This window comes from Amphiura filiformis, chromosome 17, assembly GCF_039555335.1.
Source record: "Amphiura filiformis chromosome 17, Afil_fr2py, whole genome shotgun sequence".
Lineage (NCBI taxonomy): Eukaryota > Metazoa > Echinodermata > Ophiuroidea > Amphilepidida > Amphiuridae > Amphiura > Amphiura filiformis.
This window is the reverse complement of record NC_092644.1, coordinates 24,305,480-24,326,199: the sequence shown is the minus strand read 5'-3', so window position 1 is coordinate 24,326,199 and position 20,720 is coordinate 24,305,480. Positions and strand designations below refer to the sequence as shown.

General features: G+C 37.2%; 1 long non-coding RNA gene across 1 annotated transcript; it reads left to right on the top strand.

Moving 5' to 3' along the window:
• The first annotated feature begins 4,204 nt into the window (after positions 1-4,204).
• LOC140137502 (uncharacterized) lies at positions 4,205-9,819 on the top strand. Its single transcript, XR_011856853.1, has 4 exons — positions 4,205-4,430; positions 6,165-6,292; positions 7,350-7,478; positions 8,570-9,819. It is a non-coding gene; the product is annotated as an uncharacterized lncRNA (long non-coding RNA).
• Positions 9,820-20,720: the final 10,901 nt, after the last annotated feature.

Here is a 20,720-nt window from a genome sequence, read left to right as displayed (position 1 = left end):
TCAAAAGTCAAATATGATGATACTGTAACATTTTCTGAGGGTGATACCCCTCATATTGTAATGTAATGTATAAAAATAAATTAACATACCCTGCAAAAATTAAAACGATGGGCAGTTCTAGATAAATGTGAATTAGTGTATTACTTGTTGGGAGTGAAATTGTATTAAAATATGCACACATACTGAGGGGGGAATGTGATATGTGAAAACTAACATTTAAATAGGAAGCTGGTATGAGTGGTTCGACAGTACTTTTGTGGGACATGAGAACAAATTTTATGACAAGTTTTTGATATATAATTAACAGTCCTCGAAGTAAACTTTGTAAATCTAATGATATGTACTTAAAGTGTATGTAGCTGGGATGAAAAGCCGACGATCAATTGAAAATTTTGACCTTTCATATTGAAGATAAATGTTTGATTCTAAAAAGACCTATTTTGTGTGTGTTCTTCAATACGAAAGGTCAAAATGTTAGAATTTTCATCCCACCTACTTAGACAATAATAACTTTGCACCATCTATTTTGAGGTCATTGTGTGAAATCGGAGGGTTTTGTTTTTGGCTGAGGTATTTTTTTCCGAGGGAGCGGTAGCTCCCGCTCCCTCAGAAAAATACCGAGGCCCAAAACAAAACCCGACAATTTCACACAATGACCACAAAATAGATGGTGCAAAGTTATTATTGTCATTCATTACCGTTCGTATCTAATATTTTGAACAAATCAAAATGGCATTTTATGTTATTTTATGCCATAAAACGCTGTTAAATATAACCAGTTTTAATCATTGTTGTAACCTACCCTACAAAAAAAATCAACCAGGCGAATATAACATTCGCGCCGACAACAAGAGCTACCAATCACAGAAGCGCGACGGCATCGTGTAGGCGTGTGCGTTGCCATAACGCGTAGCTTATACACGCACGCGCGCGCAGAAGTCCGGAGTCATTGTGAGTTATTCATAACCTCATTAATAAACGCGATGCGTGCGATCCAATCATATTTTATTATTTGTGAAAACGCGAACGCAAATCGAGGTCATTAATATCTCACAATTGACCGCAAAATGCGTAATTGTTCCAATGTCGCACACAATTGACTTCTGCGTGCGCCGTATTGTGCGTCCAATGAACTGCGCGCGCGCTGGCTGCCGTATTTGGATTGCGCGCTACCATATTTGCACAGATTCTGATACGCACTTTTGTTATTGGTCGTTTTGTTTTAGCCTGATCGATTTTGGGAAAGGGAAGATGTAAGAATTGTTTATTTTTACAAACTTTTGAGGAACATTTTGTGTTATTTTGTTAATTTTAAAGATCAAAGTGACGGTTATGAATGAGGTTAATAACTTTGCATCGGTTATATGTCGGGCATTGTGAAAAATCTAAACATTTTGCTTTGGACCTCGGAATATCCCTCGGTTCCAAAGGCAAAATGTTTAGATTTTTCACAATGCCCTCCAAATAACCGATGCGCAGTTATTAACCTCTAATTAATGACCTCGCAATTAGTGCGCGGTCAGGCAATCAATTTCTTTTGATTGGATTACAGGCTTTGCGTATATTAATGAGGTTATGAATGACCTACATATACTTACAGTACATATCGTTAGATATTTTAAGTTTACATTGAGGACTGTCAAATACCAAAAATATCAGATTTTGATCATTTGCCATCAAGCTTGTGTATTATATCGCAAATTTCAAAAAATCAAAGTTATTTGATATCAGAAGGAGATTCTTCGTATTCAGAAGGCAATTCGATATATGTCTGATGTGCTCTCATGTCCCACAAAAAGTACTGCCCCTAACACACCTTATGGCTTTAACAATTTTTTAATAGAAATATAATATCTCCTTTTTTTTAATGATTATATGCATCATCAAATTTGAAAAAAGATGATGTGATTTATATAGTGATATTTTTTATTTGAACCATATAACACCATGAAATACACAATGGTGTTATATGATTCAAATAAAAAATATACTATTTAAATAAACAAAATTGAAAAACAAATCGATTTAAAGAAAACAGGCTGAGGCTGGATAAAATAAAATAAATCCGATATATATTTTTTAATTAAAAAAATCAGAAACCTTGATGTAAGATATCAATCACAAAATGTATTTATAATAATTCTATTCAAATTGAAATGTACCCGTGTATTATTTTTGAATTCGTGTCAAATAAAATTCAATTTAAAGTTGAATTGATTTAAAGTGTGTCTTGGAATCTTCATTATAGATATTATTTTTTGTGTGTTTGGAATTTTGAATGTTATGTCAATGAAATTTAAGTTTGTTTCCAAGTTAAGAAAAGTCAAGAAATGATAAGTCAATGAGGCCTATTTGGTTTGCCAATATTTGGTAGTAACTTGAGGGTTAATCCCCTGGACACTACTGGTCATCTAGAATTATGCAATATGCTGCCCAAAACAATTAGGGGGCTTTGAGGGGTTCATGATTGAGTATGGTAGATGACTGGAGTCATTTTTTTTAATGGCAAAATGCAATTTACTTTACTGTCCTGAAATAATTACAGGCTGTTTTGCTTTGAAATAATATTTGTATGACCTCCATAACGGTTTATAATTATTTTTGACCCCTTATATTGAGTTTTAAAATTTTGTGAGCCCTTCTGTGCACTCCAAATCCAGAACAATTTTTTTTTTTTCCATTTTCCAAGTAGGCCTATGTTGCCCTTGAAAACTTGGATTGTATTAAACGTTCAATGTTTTTTATTATTATTATTACAACTCAATTTTTTGTGCACATGGCTAAAAAATTAGGCCATACAAATGCAGTATCTTGGTCAGCAAGTAATGCTAAAGATATCTTTTATATTAAATGTTTCACTGCTTCTAAAAATAAAAGTAACCAACGGTAATAAAAGAAAGGAGATGTGCTTTAAAAATGCAGTAGGGTCCTATCTTATTGTGGTGCAAAAATATTACAGCAGTTACTGCACTTTTACATGTAGATCCTAAACACAACCAAAATAAAAAGCTGTATCTGCCAACAATTAAGAAAGTAGATATGTTGGTTCTACAAGGGCATAATTATTACTGTCTTCCGAAATGAGCTGGACTGGAGATGTCATTGTTTATGCAGAGAATGGGTGGTTTGAAACAGATGATTACATAAACAGATTAGACCTACGCACGCCCTCTGTCTTACCCGGTACAAACAAACCGGCACACAGTCAGTCAGGGCTTTGCCTTTATATAGGCAATCCCGGTCAAGTAGTCTTCCAGGATTTTGACACATAATAAAAAATTTACCTGTCTTTGTCCCGTGGAAACTTAAAGAACTTGAGATGAGTGCTGTGTGATGTATTAGAGCATACACAGCACTCATCTAATCTGAGTTTCTTGTACGTCGCCATGATGTACGTCGTCTGCTACGATCGGACCGGCAATGGTCTTGATCTAAGATCTTACATTGTACGTGGCTACTTTTAAATAAAACTAGTAAATTCGTGCTGAAAATGGTCATCATCTTGACGAGTCGGGAGTGAAATAATCTAATCTACAATCATGAGTATTCTTTTTTGGACTGAATATTGACATTTACGTTTATTTATTCATTTTTTTATGACGAAATCCGGATTAAATAGAGCAAACCGTTCCCGGTCATCATTAGACTTGGTGAAGTCTATTTACTCATGAATATGTAATTACGTCTTTTCATGAAAATTGTTCGTTGTTAAGGGGCGTCATGTAAAATAAGTCTTCACAGCACTACGCATAATTTTTTAGGTAGCTTTTAGTACTATCATGGTGGCAGCAGCATTTTTCTTCACTTTTCCAATATGGCGCCGCCCTAGTCCAATAATGGCGACGCCCTTAATCCAATAATGGCGCTGGTGAGTAATACACGGGGGAAGCCGACGGTGACGCCATCTTTTTGCATTGCGCTAGTATACGAGTTGCAACGGCCTGCTATTGTGCCCCATTCTTCGTTCATGATGCTACCATGGGAATATAAAGACAAACGGATCCCTGATTGAAACCCGACATTTGGCTGATTTGGGTAGCTTTTGTTCGCTATACATAAAGCGAGCTTGAAAACAAACAGCTGAGTACCGATGCAGGGAATAAACCTCTTTGCCAGCGAATTTGGTAGCCGATGTTTAAATTTTTTTTTCTGTTGCGTCCGCCATTAGTAGTTTCTACAATTTTCCCATTTTAAAACCAAAATAATCAACTTTGCACGATTTTTAGTCATCATGGTGAAACTTTTGTAGTTTTGTAACATATTGAGTCCATTGCACACCGTCAGATCGCAATATTTAACTTGATTTTGAGAAGGAAAGATCGTCGCCACAGACCCCGCTCAGACCACACAGTGACATGGATGCACTGACTATGCACACTGCACAGCCTCGGCATTCACGGTGCGGTGCAGTGGCACTGGTGGTAAACAATGTAAGTATAAAAGCTGAAGTTATTTCAATTATTTTCACGTATAATGTGCATGGTTTATAAGGCCATCTTTTACACCGTAAACAAGAGCAGTGTCGTGACTCATGACTGATTCACTCATATTGTAGGCTAGGCCATGTAGGCCAGGCCCGGGATCAGGCCATGAAAAAACATCAGTCATAAACAACCTGTATCAACAATGACAATTGATTTGATATGGCCCCGGATATGGCATGCACGCAGTTGAGCACCAGGCCCAGGCCTTGCTGTCTAGATTTTAAAGCCGAGTGGTTAATCACTCGCTAGCATGATGGTACGCGAATGGTTGAATTTTCACAATACGCTTATTGGGGTATAGTCAAATAGAGTTTCGGTTTTAAAATTCACGTTCAAATGCACGCGAAAGACACTAATAATTGTACCTTTCTAAATCGTTTTAAACACTTAATTCGCTGGCTGATTTTGTGAGATTCGCAGCGAGTAATATTTAGTGTCCATGGCGAGTGGAAAATCGCTCACTAGAATTTTTTTTTGGGGGGGGGGGCGAGCGAGAGCGATCGCTCACCTAAAAGTCAAACTGCAAGGCCTGGGGCGCAATAATTATAGGTAATTATGAATGCGTATTACTTATTGCTCGAGAAATTAGACACAATAATGCATATGCGCTGATGTTGATGCATCTAATGCACAAGCCCCAAAGGGGAGACAAAATAATGCATGTGCGCTGATGTTGGTGCGTCTAATGCATGAGCCCCGAAGGGGGGAGACAAAATTAGACGAATCGACATCAGCGCAAGTGCATTATTTTGCTTAATTTCTCGAGCAATAGGCAGTGTTCGAAATAGGGCCGGTCAGCCGGCCATTGGCCTGTAACTTTTTGGCCTGGCCGGTAATTTTTCTGACTGGCATCTAGTTGCTGGCCGGTAACTTTTAAGGTCAAACCCGGCTGCCCTGTAACTTTTTGAGGCATATTTCGAACACTGGCAATAGGGCCTACGTAATATGTGTTTATTAATCTATTTCAAACAGTGGCGTAAGGTGGTCGCTCCAACCCCGGGGGGCTGAAGAAAATTAAATTTTGCCGCCCCTTCCTCAACAGCCCGAAAAGGTTGACCCATTTTTTTCCGGCTTGGTTGTAAAAGTGAAGAGCAAAAAAAAAAAAAAAAAGATTTCAGGTGCTAGCGCCCTAAAAGCAACACATTTTGATGTATAGCAACATTTTTTCAAAAATTTGTATGCTTTATCAAATTTTTCTGCCCTTTTTATTTATTAATTCTTTTTGCCACCCCCTTTGTTTTTGTTTTTGCAGCCCTTCAATTTCGCTGCCCCTGATTTTTACCCTGGGGGGCTGGTGCCCCAAAGCCCCCAAAATAAGCGCATGTCATACACGACAAGAAAAAAACACATGATTTTAACTTTTTTTATATAACAAATCAAATTATCACTAAAAATGTTGGAAATTAGAACCAAATATAAACCCGCCCGAAAAATGAATCAATCCTATGTGACACGAACACGCATGAAACACCGCCGTAGTACGCAGAGTGCACAATATACACAATCAATTTCATACTTTTCTGATTGGCTGCTTTGATAGGAGTGTATGAATTGCTTTACGCTAGTTGTGCAATGCAGGACTGGCGCATGATTATGTGAATTTACGCGAGAAGTCTAGAGGCCCCTCTTGTAAAACTTTTCTCCATTTTAAGATATTATTTCTTTAATTTCCCCAACTAGGTGATACTGATGTCAACTTGATGTGAACTGTACAGTTGCAGCAACTGCTTTCAGGAGATGGTGGCTTTTAATGAGAATGTATAGTGATGAACTCAACAGTACCGTACTACTGGTGCAACAAAAAGCTGGTATGTACAATGAGTAACCACTAACCAGGGACTGCCTTTTGAGGAGAGTGACATTCATGCATTTAAATTCAGACGCAGACAACCCCGGGCGGACAACATGATCTTTGAGGGCACCTTAAGTTTGTTCGTTTTTTTATAAGGTGGAACAAATAAGACTTAAATTGTACAAATGTAACAAGAAACAACATGGTATTGATATACGTGTATGTAGAATGGCATGCACGCACTGCCATGCAGGTGGTCGCAAGCAATGCTTAAATCAAATGCTATTTGTGCGTAATGCGTGACTGGCGCACGCTTACAATGTATGTGAATTTACGCGAGCATGAGTTGGGACTTTATTTTACTTAATTTCCACCCAAAAAGGTGCTGCGCCAGCTCTGTACGCAATCCACGATAGACCACAATGAGTCCTGCTCCCGACCATAATTTTTTTCCGCGTTGGACAATCACACAATTTGGGAAGAAACACAGAAAAAGCAGTTTTGCCAAAAAAGAAAAAATGAACTGAAAAAGCTTAAAAAGAAAATTGACAATCTCCAATGTTAAGGCGTAACTTCGTAAGGCTTTTTTTTTGAAAATTTTTTATCGCAAAATTTACAAGGCGGAAAAAAGCGGAAAATTTTGGGCTTTTTTTTTATAGTTAGTCCTGACTCCCATCTCACACATGATGATGAGCTGATCATAGTTTAGCCTTTAGGCATGAATGGGCAAAATGCCAAATTGCAATACGTGTGCTACGTACACTACGGATGCACCACCATTGATCTCCAACACAACTCGCATGCCATACAAGTCACACACAGATGCAATGATCAAATTTTTATCTAAAAGGTGCGCAGTAAATCCGCAGTTTACTTTTGTGTGCAAATAAATGGTAAAACAATATCCAAAAATATATTTTGAATTGGTACCGTACTTAGGCCTCCCATGTAACTCTTGGGCTTGCAGCATGGAGAAGCCCAATTTCAGAAACCTGGAGGCACAGTGAAACATGTTTGTTCTTGTAAAACGTTTCTCCATTTTAATATTTTGTCTCTTGAATTTTCCCAACTAGGTGATACCAGTGATGTCAACTTGATGTGAACTGTACAGTTACGTTGCAGCAACTGTTTTCAGGAGATGGTGGCATTTTAATCAGAATGTATAGTGATGAACTCAACAGTACTGGTACAACAAAAAGCTGGTATGTACATGTACTATGATTAACCAGGGACTGCCTTTTGAGGAGAGTGACTGAGAGCATTGCTCTCTACTGCTCTCCTTAAGGGGGTACTACACCCCTGCCCAATTTTGTGCCTATTTTTGCATTTTTCTCAAAAATTATAGTGCATTTGTGACAAGTAAGATATGTATATTATAGGGGCAAGGACTACAACTACTGCACTGGAAATTTTATTTCAGCACAAACAGCAGTTGTGGAGTTACAGTCAAAAATGAGGGAAAACCAGTATTTGATCAATAAATCAATAACTTATTGCCTTGAGTTGCTGAATTTTCAGTGCAGTAGTTGTACTCCTTGCCCCTATAATATACATGTCTCAAATGTGCTATAATTTTTAAGAAAAATACAAAATTAGGCACCAAATTGGCCAGGGGTGTAGTGTAGTACCCCCTTAAATCTGATATAGGAGAGTGATGTTTGATTTTAATCTTTATGTGAAACAGCTCTCCTTGGAGGCTCATTAAGAGCTATTTATTGCTCTCCTTCAAGTTCCAAAAGACAGTCCATGAGTAACTGCTATATTGGTTGATGAAAGGATTAGGCCATAGGGCCTGACTTAGTAACTCAGGCCCCAAGATAGTAACTTCAAGCCCCAAGATAGTATCTGACTTAGTAGCATGGGCCCCTTATTTATAGTCAGGCCCAGGGTTGTCACCACGCTGGACTGGGCCGTCTGGCACTCACTAAATTGGGGTTTTTTAAAGTTGTTTTTTTTCAATTTTTTTTTTTACATTTCGGAAGTGGATGATGATATTTCATCATAAAAAGAGGAAGAAAATTTTTTAGGGGTGGTACCCTCAAAGCCTATTCCCCGATCCCTAGCGTTCAACTAAAAAGATAGTGCGAGGCGCTAAAGCCTCGCTCGCTACGCTTTGCCTTCAATATTTTAACCAGTACTATTTGGGTCCTGGTGACAACCCTGGTCAGGCCCGTGCTACTAATTCAGGCCCAAAGATATTTTTTTTTTTTTTTTTCACTTTTGGGGATCTGTAGGTTGTTCAATATTAAAATCTAAATATTTTAATTTATATTTTGGTTATTTTTCTTTACAGATGAAATATGAACTTATTGGAAGGAACCACCTGCAGCAACAAGCTTAAGCAAGAGACAGGTAAATGCTCCATAGCAATCACCTGTGCCATATAGAATGTCGGCACTTCAACTAAAAGTCAAGCGAATTTAACTTCGAGGGCAAAACTATTGACAGAAAAAGACATTGTCAACATATGGCTGTTACGGCCTACGCCTACCTATCAATTAGGTTTAGTGGACTAGCTAGCTGGTAGCCACTAGCCATCACTGTTAATTTGGAACATGTTTTACCACAGTGGAACTCATAATATATAATTATGATAATGTGGACTACAATTAAGTCAACAAATACTGGACACAGTGGTAACTAGGCGAGTTAAAAAAGGCGAGTTAAAAAAAAGGCGAGTTAAAAAAAGGCGAGTTAAAGAAAAGGCAAGTTACCCCCCCCCCCCACAGAGATTAGGGTGGTTTTTTTTTCAATTACCCCCCCAAAGTAAGCTAAAGATGAGTTACGACAAAGCCATCAAAGTCCCACCAGCGAGTTACGGCAAAGCCATCAAGTCCAAATGACGATTTACGACAACACGATCAAATCGGCGAGCTACAGCAACACTATCAAGTCCTGTAAGAGAGTTACAGGAATGCCGTTATGATGAATGGAAAATGGCTTTCACTATAGAAAAATTATCCAATTTGTGTACATCGTGGAACATACTCTTTGCGTGGCTGTGCGTAGTAAGCAGTTGTACGCAGATAGCCTCGCTAATATGGACGCGTGAAGTAGCATTGTACGCATGTGTAGTTAGCATGATTAGTTGCGGAGTAACAAGCGTAGTTGAATGTTCCACGATGTACACAAATTTAATATTTTTTCTATAGTTGAGGACACTTGAGGTTCATGATGATGAGAAAAAAATCCATTTTACCCTAAATCAAATTGTAATCTTAACTTGCTGATAAGACTTGCCATAACTTGCTGATGGGACTTGCCGTAAATTTTAACTCATCGCTGGGACTTATCGTAACTCGTCTGCCAAAAAATCTTAACTCAATGGCGAGACTTCCCGTATTCTCAGCAGGGATCAATCTTTAACCTCTGCAGGGACCAGGGGATATTAAACTTATCTGACTCGCCATTTTCTCTCGCTCTTACTCGCCCATTTTTAACTTGCCAATAACTGTCCCCTTACCCTGTTAAGCTACGTATGACTTTTGTATGTACCAATTTTACAGACTATGAATTATAGTAATAAATAAATAATAAATAACCTAGGAGAGGGATGTGGTGTGGGTTATACATGTACCTGTATGTATTAAACAGTGGACAATAATTAGATAATGTTAATTTTCAATTTTAGTGATCCTAGCATCCTCTTTTTATATAATTTTTAGGTAGATATCCCCAAAAAGCTTATTCCCAAAATTGCAGTTGATTCCGATTTTGCATTTGCGAGGTATGCATGATTATTTGTTGTAATTTTGTTCTGGTGTACCAGAACATAATTAAAATTTCATGATATTTCTGCTAAACAAATTAATCTGCAAGAAATTCTTTGTACATAAACATTATGTAGCCAGAGGTTTCCAGTGGTATAAAAATCTTTTTATTGAGAAAAGTAGGGGGGGATGATGCTGTGGATCACAATCACAAAATGCCTTACTTCCAAAAGCAGCAATTTCAACTGCACTGACTACGGAGCCCGCAAAGTGACATGGAAGAAAAAAATCGAGGTCTGGCTTAGTAACTTGGGTCCAAGATAGTAACTCGGGTCCAAGAGTAACTCGGGTCCGAGATAGTAAATTGGGGCCCTGACTAGTAGTTTTGGGACCCCGAGTTACTATTTCGGGGCACGAGTTACTATCTTGGGCACGAGTTACTAAGTTGGGCCCCAAGTTACTATCTTAGACCCCGAGTTACTAAGTCGGGCCTCGAATTACTATCTTGGACCCCGAGTTACTATCTCAAGGCTATCTCACACCCTGTTTTTTTCTTCCATGTCACTTCGAGGGCTCTGTATAAATCAGCACAGTCGAAACCTAGATTTCGCCTTGGTTTGCAAGAATCAAAATCCATCCTAGTCACTGCACTTACTGTATGATACAATGAGAGATTTTGATTCTCGCACCCGAATATTACAAGAATCATTACGAGAATCGATTCTGTGATTCTCGTTGAAATCTAGGCCCTGACAGTGATGAGTGATGTACAATTTCATGAAAAGGTGTTCAGAATTGGCTAGGCCTCTTTGGTCATAGTTTATTAGGGTTGCAGATTGGACAAAAGTTGGGGACGTGGCAACTTTCAAAAATAAGTAAACTGAGTAATCTGGATATCAGGTACTTCATGTTAAAAGCAGTTTTATTTCCTCCAATTTTTTATTGATTTTGCAACTTTTCTTAGTGTATTTTTCAATTAAAATAAATTGATGTTTGTTTAAATCATATTGACCATATCAAGTTGTTATCCTTTTTTTTTTTTTTATGTGTTAGAAAAATAAAATGAAAAGAAATATAACATGTGCCGGTATCTGTGTGTTTTCAGGACTAATCGATATTTGATGTATTCGGTGATAATTTTTCCAGTAAAAAAACACAAACTTGTAAATGTTAGAATTTATAAAATGAAACGCAATTTTTCATTAAAAGAATTAAAATGTGCATGCCTTCTGGTACATCTTACCCCGGACTTTTTACCCTCAATTTTGTTACCCCCTCCGCTATTAAGGACTGGTTTTATTCCCTTTTAGAACCCAATATTTTTGATCCCCCATTTTACACCCCACCAAAGAAGTCATGAACACTCCCTAAGAACATAAGGTCATGAAGACGTGTTTACATGAAAAACTCTGCCAAAAAAGAAAAACATTTTTAAATGTTGTCAAAATATTTGTATTTTTTTTTAAAGTTCAAAGTTGAATTTATTTATTAAAACGTTGAATGCCCTTTATATAAACCCGACTTTTTTGCGGTTGCTTTTGAGAAATCTTAATGAAGGCATAGGGCAAAATTCTGCAATCAGTTTTGTTGAACTATTTAGAGACTGATATGAAACAACATCCCTGGACCCTGGTTGAAAGTAGTAGGACTACAGCGTGATTTTTTTTCTGGGTTTTTGGGAAATCAGTTAAAGTGAAAGTCGAGAGAACGGCATTTTGTGATTGGTTTTCTTTTTAACCAAAAAGTGAAAAATTAATTTTGCAAAAGTAAAAAAAAAGTCCCCAAATATCACAATTTGTGAGCGTAACGAGCCAAAATCAAGTTTTAACGTTTTTGGTCTAAATAAGAAGGTCCAAATCCGGGGTCCAAATCTTAGGAAGAAAGTCCACTTTTCACAACCCCCCCTTGGAAAAAGGTCTACTAATAATGGTAATAAGAAGAATATTAAAGAATAAGAATGATAATGATTTAAAAACAAAAATATTAAACTGTTGCTTTTCCAAAAATCCCCGCAAAAATCAATTAATGCTGTCTATACACCGCTGGCTGCAGTTATGATTGTCCAGATTTCGACAATATGCAAGCTATGACGTAAGCTCATTACTTATTCATGACATAGTCTCCTCAACCCGGGCCTCAGCTGCCATGGTTTGAGCGGAACAAAACTGGCGGTGTTGGAGACTATGAGAAAAAGTTTCCTACTGCGCACGCTCGTGGAGCCAGAATTCTGGCTCCAGACGAAAAAAGTGCACCAAAATTTTTCATGTTACGAATTCAGGCCCTGAATAAGGCAACGTGAAGGATTGTGGGTAATATAAAGACGCCGCAATTCTGGGCCTGGAAGGATTCAGGCTAATACGCGCGTATCGTGCCTACCCACGAAAAACGACCCTTTTTACGCGTTTTCATTATCGCGGATGGTGTACAGGCCACAATGGGAGTGACACCCCCCGGCGCGTGAAAAGGGGTGTTTTTTCTTGGTTGAGCACGTTACGCGCGTGACGCGTTAAGGGGGCAAAAAACGGTGATTTTCATGAAAAGGGTAGTTTTAAAAATTGTTTGTAACGCATTTAGGGTACCATTTTAATCCGCTTTTCAAATTGCTGAAACTCCGATTCCGAAAAAGTTTCCAGTGCCGGAATTCCCCGTTCATAGAAACCTAGAGTGTCACTGTGTTATGCAAATATATTTCATGACGTGTTACATGTGATTTAACCATGGCCTCGTACTTCTATGTAAAATCCTACACCACAATTCGCCATACTGCATTTTAGAAACGCTGGCTGTTAGAATAAGAAAAATTTTAATTGTGATTATTGCACAGGTCACGGCGACCCTGTGACCTTTCCGGAAAAAGCCGAGTGGTAGGTTTTTCAAATAAATATTTTCTGTGTAAAAACTGCACCATCAGATAGGTAATGGAATATATGAATATTAACTGTACATCTATCACAACAATTTTTGATAACAACTTGCGTCACAATTGATCTAGTATAGAAGGTAGAGAATTTATTTCAATCTTATATACGCCATTTTTTTTTTTTTTGGAATTAGGTGAAAATTAATTCTGTAAAAACTGTAATTTTTTAATGTAATTTTCACATTAGACCCGACAAAAGATTACCGTTTTGTTGTTATGATAATCTAATCTTTTGATTTCGTAAATAAAATTAGGGGTCTAATGTGGATTTAGGATGCAAACTGGAACAATCCAATGCCTTGTCAAAAGCATTTGCCTCAAAATGGCGTTCGGATGCACTTCGTAATACAACTTCCGCCACTGCGGGAAACAACATGCACAGCAGAGCACGTGGCCGATATCAAAATCGATTTTATGTATTGTGTATGTAAGCCTATTCATAGGACCCTCCCTCGTATTAATTGTCTCTATGCGCTTGAGAATTCAACAATATAAATAATGGTAGCTTTATTATAATACACATTCATGTTTTATGCAGATGAAATTCCAAAATATGATGTAGTAATGAAGTTGCGATTTATTAATATTATATGTTTAAATTTTCACGATGACACTATCAAGTCCTTCGTGGTCGAGCGGTCTAAGGCGCTGGTCATATATGCATGGTATACGTGATAGCGGCGCAATGCAGCGTGGGTTCGAGCCCCGCCTCTGCCTAAGTTAAATTTCCTTCTTTTTTTAAATTTCATATTTAATATGTTAGGGAAATGTGGCTGGGAGAATGTATGTATGGCGAAGAGTGGTGTGGTAAAATCCCGTTTAGATTAAAAAACATGCATATTCATTAATGACGTCATATGAATTATGATGGGTATAATAGTTCAGCGGACAGACGGGTAGACGAAAATATCATGTATTTCAAAAAGATTTTCAACTCTTTTATAGATTCCTCACATTATTTACTACTCCTGCTGGTAGATTTGTGAGTTTCCCCTTCTCTGGATTACTTTAGGAAATTAAATTTGCGGTAGAAAGCATGAAAATGGCACACGATAATCAACTTTAGGGACCGTTCATAAATACTTTGGTGGGGGGGGGGCTGGGCACTTGGAAATTTTTGAGTCAAAACTTTTTGACCCCCCTCCAGAGAACCTAAAACTTTTTGACCCCCTCTATAGACATACAAAACTTTTTTGACCCCCCCCCCTTTCCAAGAGGTTATAAAACAGTCTGGGGAGGGGGGCTACTCCATTTGTGCAAACTCAGTCACAATTATAGGCCTACATGTTTGTTCATATTTATTTATAGGTCTGTTTCCTAAAAACATGAAAGTTGAATGTGTTTTTCACATGCTGTGACTTGTATGAAGTTTAATTTCAATTTATGCATTCTAATTTTTAGAAAATACATATGTTTCATTCTTATAACCAATAATTAAATAAATAACAGTAACACAAAAAAGGGAAATTGACAGTGGCGTAGCTAAGGCTTGTGGCACCCAGGGCTAAGGATAGGTGTCACTCCGATTCTTGAAATAATTATTGTGCGTGGAGCCCAAATAGGGCATAGCGCTAATTAATTTTGGTTATATTGAAGTGGATATCGGTCTTAAATTGACCTTTCAAATGACTTTGTCCTGAAATGCGCGCGCGCAAAAATTTTGACTTTCATCGCTTAGAGGGCCCCAGAATCGATGCTGAATTGGTCAATTCGGCGCCCCCTAAGAGTGGCGCCCAGGGTACATGCCCCCACCTTCGCCCCGTCGCTATGCCACTGGAAATTGAGAGCAACATCTGGGCACATACTCAAGATTTTTAATACTTTCAAGTCTTAAAAGACTTGTTTATCACTATCAGGGGCGTAGCCAGCTTTCTTTGTCAAGGGTGCAAAATATAAATTTCGGGGCAAAGACAAAAAAATGCTGGTTCCATCATTTTGACCCGGTATATAGTGGGATATACATACATATAGGCCTACCCTTTTCTTATAGCAAATTGTAGAATACATGTAAAGTCTTTGAGATTCCAAAAAGGCTTTAATGGGATACTGGTATTAAATGAGCGCGCCAAAAAAAACCCGTATTTTACACTATTTTGGGCCATAATCGGGGTAAAAAATTTTTGTATGCTCTTGTTCTTTTGGCATTTTCTAGTTTAAAACTTTTTTGACCCCCCTCCTTTAGTAACCAAAACTTTTTGGCCCCCCCCTTTGTGCAACTCAAAACTTTTTGTGTCCCCACCCCCCCCACACACTTTGCCCAGTCCCCCCACTAAAGTATTTATGAACGGTCCCTTAGGTGCCGAATTCGGAACCAAATACGATGTGAATACTACACAGCATAACGTTGCCTCCTCTGGATAAATTACGCTGTAGGCCTATATGGTATTTTATATTCTCACAAAACTACTTTACGAGAATCCAATAAGATTCATGTAACAAGCTACGAATCTGAAGGCCTCGTGGTAACTCTGAATTCATCGTGTCATTATTTAGGCCTATATAAAAAATTGTTCAATCAAGTCAAGCTCAGTTGTCAAAATCCATCACCGTGAAGTGGGTCAAATTTGGACAAAAACTTGTTTAGGGGGTCAAAATTAGACAAAAACTTGTTTAGGGGGTCAAATTTTGGGGAAAGCGCGCTAAAAACTTGCTTATGGGGTCATTTTGCTCACAGAGGAAAACTTGTTTAGGGGGTTTGAAAAAAATTTGGTCACGCATGCGTACACTGTCATATTTGAGTGCCCCCTTCTCGGGAAACACAGCTTGAAATCCGTCATTTTTTCCTTAAAAAATAATAATCATGCCAAATGGACATCTACTCAAAGAAAAACAATATAAGGATCACATAAATATACAATATTTAAAATTTGGTTCATTTAGGCCCCCCTATAAGAGCAAATTTAAATGAAATCCCGAGCAGAACCCGAGTAGGCTGGAATATTACTGAACAACAAAAACGTGGGCAAATCGATTGGTGTGCGTACCGTTGTTTTCAGGTGGTGTGCGCCACGAAATGGATAAGAAAATACGCCCTCTCTTGACTACTATGTCCAACCGATTTTTTGGATAAATAAGTTGAAAATATTTTGAAATCATTACAATATGAAAACTTGATTTCAACAAAAAGACAAATCATTAGATCCCCCAAAATCATATTTTCTGGAATAAATAAAGGCCAAATTTACAAAATACAGGCCGTCGAACTTTGGATTTGGTTGGAAAAATTAGGCTAAATTACCACAATTAAAGGGGAAAAAATTCATAAGTAGAAGAAAAATACTTTCTCGGAGTAAAAATTGTAATGAACACATATCAAAAAATATTTTCTTATCTTATACAAAAGAACAGTTACATGTGATATGATTTAATGGTCAAAATGGTAAAAAAAATGTGTTTGATAGAAAGGACAAATTACCATTTTTCTTTATTTTTGGCCTAAATTCGGCTAACTGAAGGTAGCCCAGAAAACTGCGATAAAAAAAAATATTTTAACTCCAAATTGCTTGAAACTTCATAGAAATGGGGGGGAATACCATTCTTGAACTTTTAAAGCAAAAAAAATTAGGATGATATCTTTTGTCTAAAAAATTTACACATTCGTGATACGGGCAAGTTTGGTGTAAAAAATGAAGTATGTAGGTTCTATAAGTACAACTACATTTTTTGGAGAGGTCCGTTTTTTATAATTTCTTTGGTAAGTTCCCCCCATAGTGATAAAAAAGTGGTAAAATAAGTTCTAAAGACGATTTTGCTGTTATTTATTGAAAAAAATTGAAATAACATGTCGTTTTCTTAAAATTAGGGTAAATTACCAAAATCGCCATATAAATGTCACAGTGCAAATCCTATGGGATTTGTAAGGAAAAATTACCATTGCTATCCCCAATAGAATTTGGCTCCTCATTAGGACAAATTACCAAAAAGCTATAGATAGATAGAGACCGCTTATTATTTTATTAGTATAGATATTTGTGAAAAAAATTACAAATTGTGGTCAAAGTCATCAAAGAAAAGTGTTAGCACACCCTAAGACCCAACGTAATTTATACTTTACAAATTCCAACGTTCAATTTGAAACTGCGATTTTAGTGCCAGAAGAAAGTTCATATTTCCATTATTACCCCAGTAAAATTACGTCCAAGATATGTTTCGTTTAGATGGTGTGAAAATAACTATGGTCAATTAATTCTAGAAAGTAGAGGTTATTGGGTAGCCGAACCTCAAAAACTCGACTAAATTCGACTTTAAAAATGGGGATCTACGGAGAGGCACATACCCGTCACTTCTAAAGTTGCGAGCCCCTGGGGACTAGGGCAAATACATCGTAAACACGTCTTATAGAAAACCACACTATTAAAGTCAGAAAGAAGAGAAATAGCAAAAAGGTTTGAAAATCGGTGAAAAGGAAGCGCGTTACAGCATGTACAGCAAAATAATATGTCAATGTGTGTGATACAACATGTACAGGGTGTAACAATAAAATTTGTACAATTTTGAAAATAGAATGACACAAGTATGTCGCTTATTATTTGGTTTGATATTTATATACAGGGTGTCCCAGAAAAAATTACCGGGCAAACTAATTTGACCATAACTTGAGAATTAAGCAAACAAATCTTAAAATTTAAAAAGCAGCCTGTAGCCCATTTGATTTTGCATCTTATATGTCAATTTTATTTGAATCGGTTGACCAGTTGCGAAGAAATGAGCGATTACATAACACGTGCACAAATTCACTTCATTCCAAGTTTGCAAGAAAGTTCACTCAACACAATGCACTAGTGGTTAACATGCTTTATATTTTGTTTGGTGAAATCCTTCTTGTTCTTCTTAAACAATCTATTTCTTACCAACAAACTTTACAGTATTAAAATGAAACCTTGCATGATACTCAGTGCTTGTAAATATCTTTCTTCGTTTAGAAAATGTTAACATATTGGACAACATAAAGAATGAATTCGAGCTGGTTAAAAATATCGGTTTTCTTTCTTATTTTTGGAATATTTGTAAGAAATGGTAATACAAACTTCTGAAATCTTGTAGGGATGGAAGGAAATGTCCAGACGAGTAACCCTGTTAAATGAGGATTTGGACATTATGTTGTTCCGCCTTGCACTCATTCTGGGATTGCGTTGGAAGGCTTGTCTGATAGCGGCTATGTTGTGCTAAGTACGTACAGTTCTTGGTCTCCCTGACCTGCCCTTTTTCAGTGACCTGCCCTTATTCAGGTTGAGGCTCGTACCTTTCTCCTGATACATTTTGAAATTGTTCCTGATTGTTTGTTCACAAGGAGGCCTTCTGTGATATCGCCGTCTGAAATCTTGCTGGGCCTGGACAGCACTGTGTGTTTCTGCATATCTTAAGACAACGAAGGCCCTTTGACGGGCAGTAAACTGTTCGCCAACCATATTTGACAAGAAAAATTGAAGCAATGGGCATAGACTGCACTGCTATAAGTGAAGTACAATCTGAGTTTGACAGCTAGGTCTATATGCTTGTTGTCCAGTTATTATCATGTTAATTAAAAACCCATTGTTAAACCATCATTTATAAAATAATGTCCACTCCAACCAACTTGTCGGAATATCAAAAACCCTTTTTGGAAGACGGGATGAGTTGTTGGGCTTGTTGTTAGTTTTTGAGATGTAATGTCTTCATTCATTAGCTTTACCCTTATTCATTGACTGAATTCAGGTCGTCCACGTTCAAAGGTGAAAGCATGAATAACAAAACATTATCGATTATAAAATAGATACGAGGACTAGATTTAATGAGATACACAGAACTTAGGAAGAGGTGAGCGAATATGAAAAAGGGCCTTTTGATCAAACTTGGAATGAACTGCATTGACGCATGCATTATGTAATCGCTCATTTCTTCGCAATTGGTCAACCAATTCAAGTAATATTGACAAGTAAGTTGCAAAATAAGATGGGCTACACACTGCTTTTTAAATTTTGTGATTTGGATGCTTAATTGTCAACTTACAGCCAAATTAGTTTGCCCGGTAATTTTTTCTGGGACACCCTGTATATCTATCAAGATATTTTCTTGTTCCAATAAAATCGATGGTGCAAGTGACGATATGGCCAATTATGTAACCTAGTCTTAAAACCGCTTGGGCCACTTTTGTCTAAGTGTTACAAAAGTGACTGAATAGAGTAAGTTGAACCATGGACCCGTTGGACGGTGCTCTTATGAGACTAGTTTTAAACAATGGGATATTCGAACTGGTAGAAATGATTACATAATAAAATATCTCCTTGAGTTTTTAAAGTCACAACTATAAAGCACTGACTGACATAACAACCTCATTTACTAGAAATCGTGGCTGCAGCTCAACAACGTCAACCCCCAATTCACGTTGGAAGAGCGTATTTTTATGGTTGTGACATTCGGTAGCACATGGAGTCAAGCAGAAACCATATTGTTTGTAGCTCATTTTCCAAACTCGTGTCTTCCATCATTGCATACAATTACTTATAACTATGAGAAGTATCTATACGGTGTGCAAAAAGTTCGTTCCGCCCTAATGTCCGGTTTGCTCCAAGTATATCATCACTATAGTTAGAGCCCCATCAGCTTTTGCCCTCAGGATTACTTGCTATGAATGTTCTTAAGGCATGCATGGTGTAAAAATTCTCCAGGCATTTTGCATTTCTTGTAGTGTGGACAGACGTGTGCTTTGAGGAATTTAAAGAACCCCAAACCTCAGAGAATTTAAAGATGGCGTCCAAACAAATCCGACAGTGGCTTGTTCAAGCAGAGAGAAATTGCTAGAGAATGGACGAAGAAAGGTTTTAACCCAATAGAGATATTGTGGTCTATTCTAAAAGAAAGTTTTTTTTGTGAAACTCCTTATTGTAAAATCATAACACAATTACTTACAGATAGAGTCCAGAATGTATGGGCAAGACTAGACAAGAATAAGGAACTTTTTGTGCCATTAGTGGGCGGTGACTGGGGAAAGCGTGTTTTGAAGGGGATCATGGTGATTGACCACCAAGGATACTATGACTCTACTAATGTAATAAAATAACAAATAACAAAATATATCCTAAACTTTATTGTTTGAGTTTGATTTTAAATACATTAAAGATGCTTTGGGGTGGGGGCGGAAGGAACTTATTGCACACGGTATAGAATTTGTTAACATAACTGCTGGCAATAGTGATCGCCCCAGAACAGCTAGACGTCCCAGCTGAACTTAATTTCAAAATTTTATTGTTTTGTACTTATGGATGCAAAAACTTTTCTGTTTTACCAATGATATCTAAGGAATATGAGAAATTACTTTATATATGAGATAATTTGAAAGAAATTTCATGACTTCATTTATAGATTTTAAAGAAATATCATATTATTATTAAGTTCATGTTAATTATATGAAGAAACACCACTTATGATTCTTTTGTGTCAGTTCTTTGATGTTTAATGCACGATAAGCATATCTACGCGGTTCAAACTTGATATGCGCAAACATGGCAAAAGTGGCCCAACGTTTTCTGGACGATTTAATTAATCGGACATAACTTTTAAAACCCAAGCTAGTAAACAAACCAACTAAACGTCTTCTTTTAGCCAAGATATTACTGATTGTATTGCATATAACATTTGTGCCATAACTCTTTTAGTTTTTTCCTGAGAAGTCAAAATGCAATTGTATAAATGTTATTGTTACACCCTGTACAAGTAACGATGCTATAATCTATTGCATTTCCATATCCCATTATAATTGCTGGACTGCAGCATCACGAAGTTTCATATAGGTATCCTCAAGACCTGTTCGTTCTCGGAATGGTTTGGTTTCATCT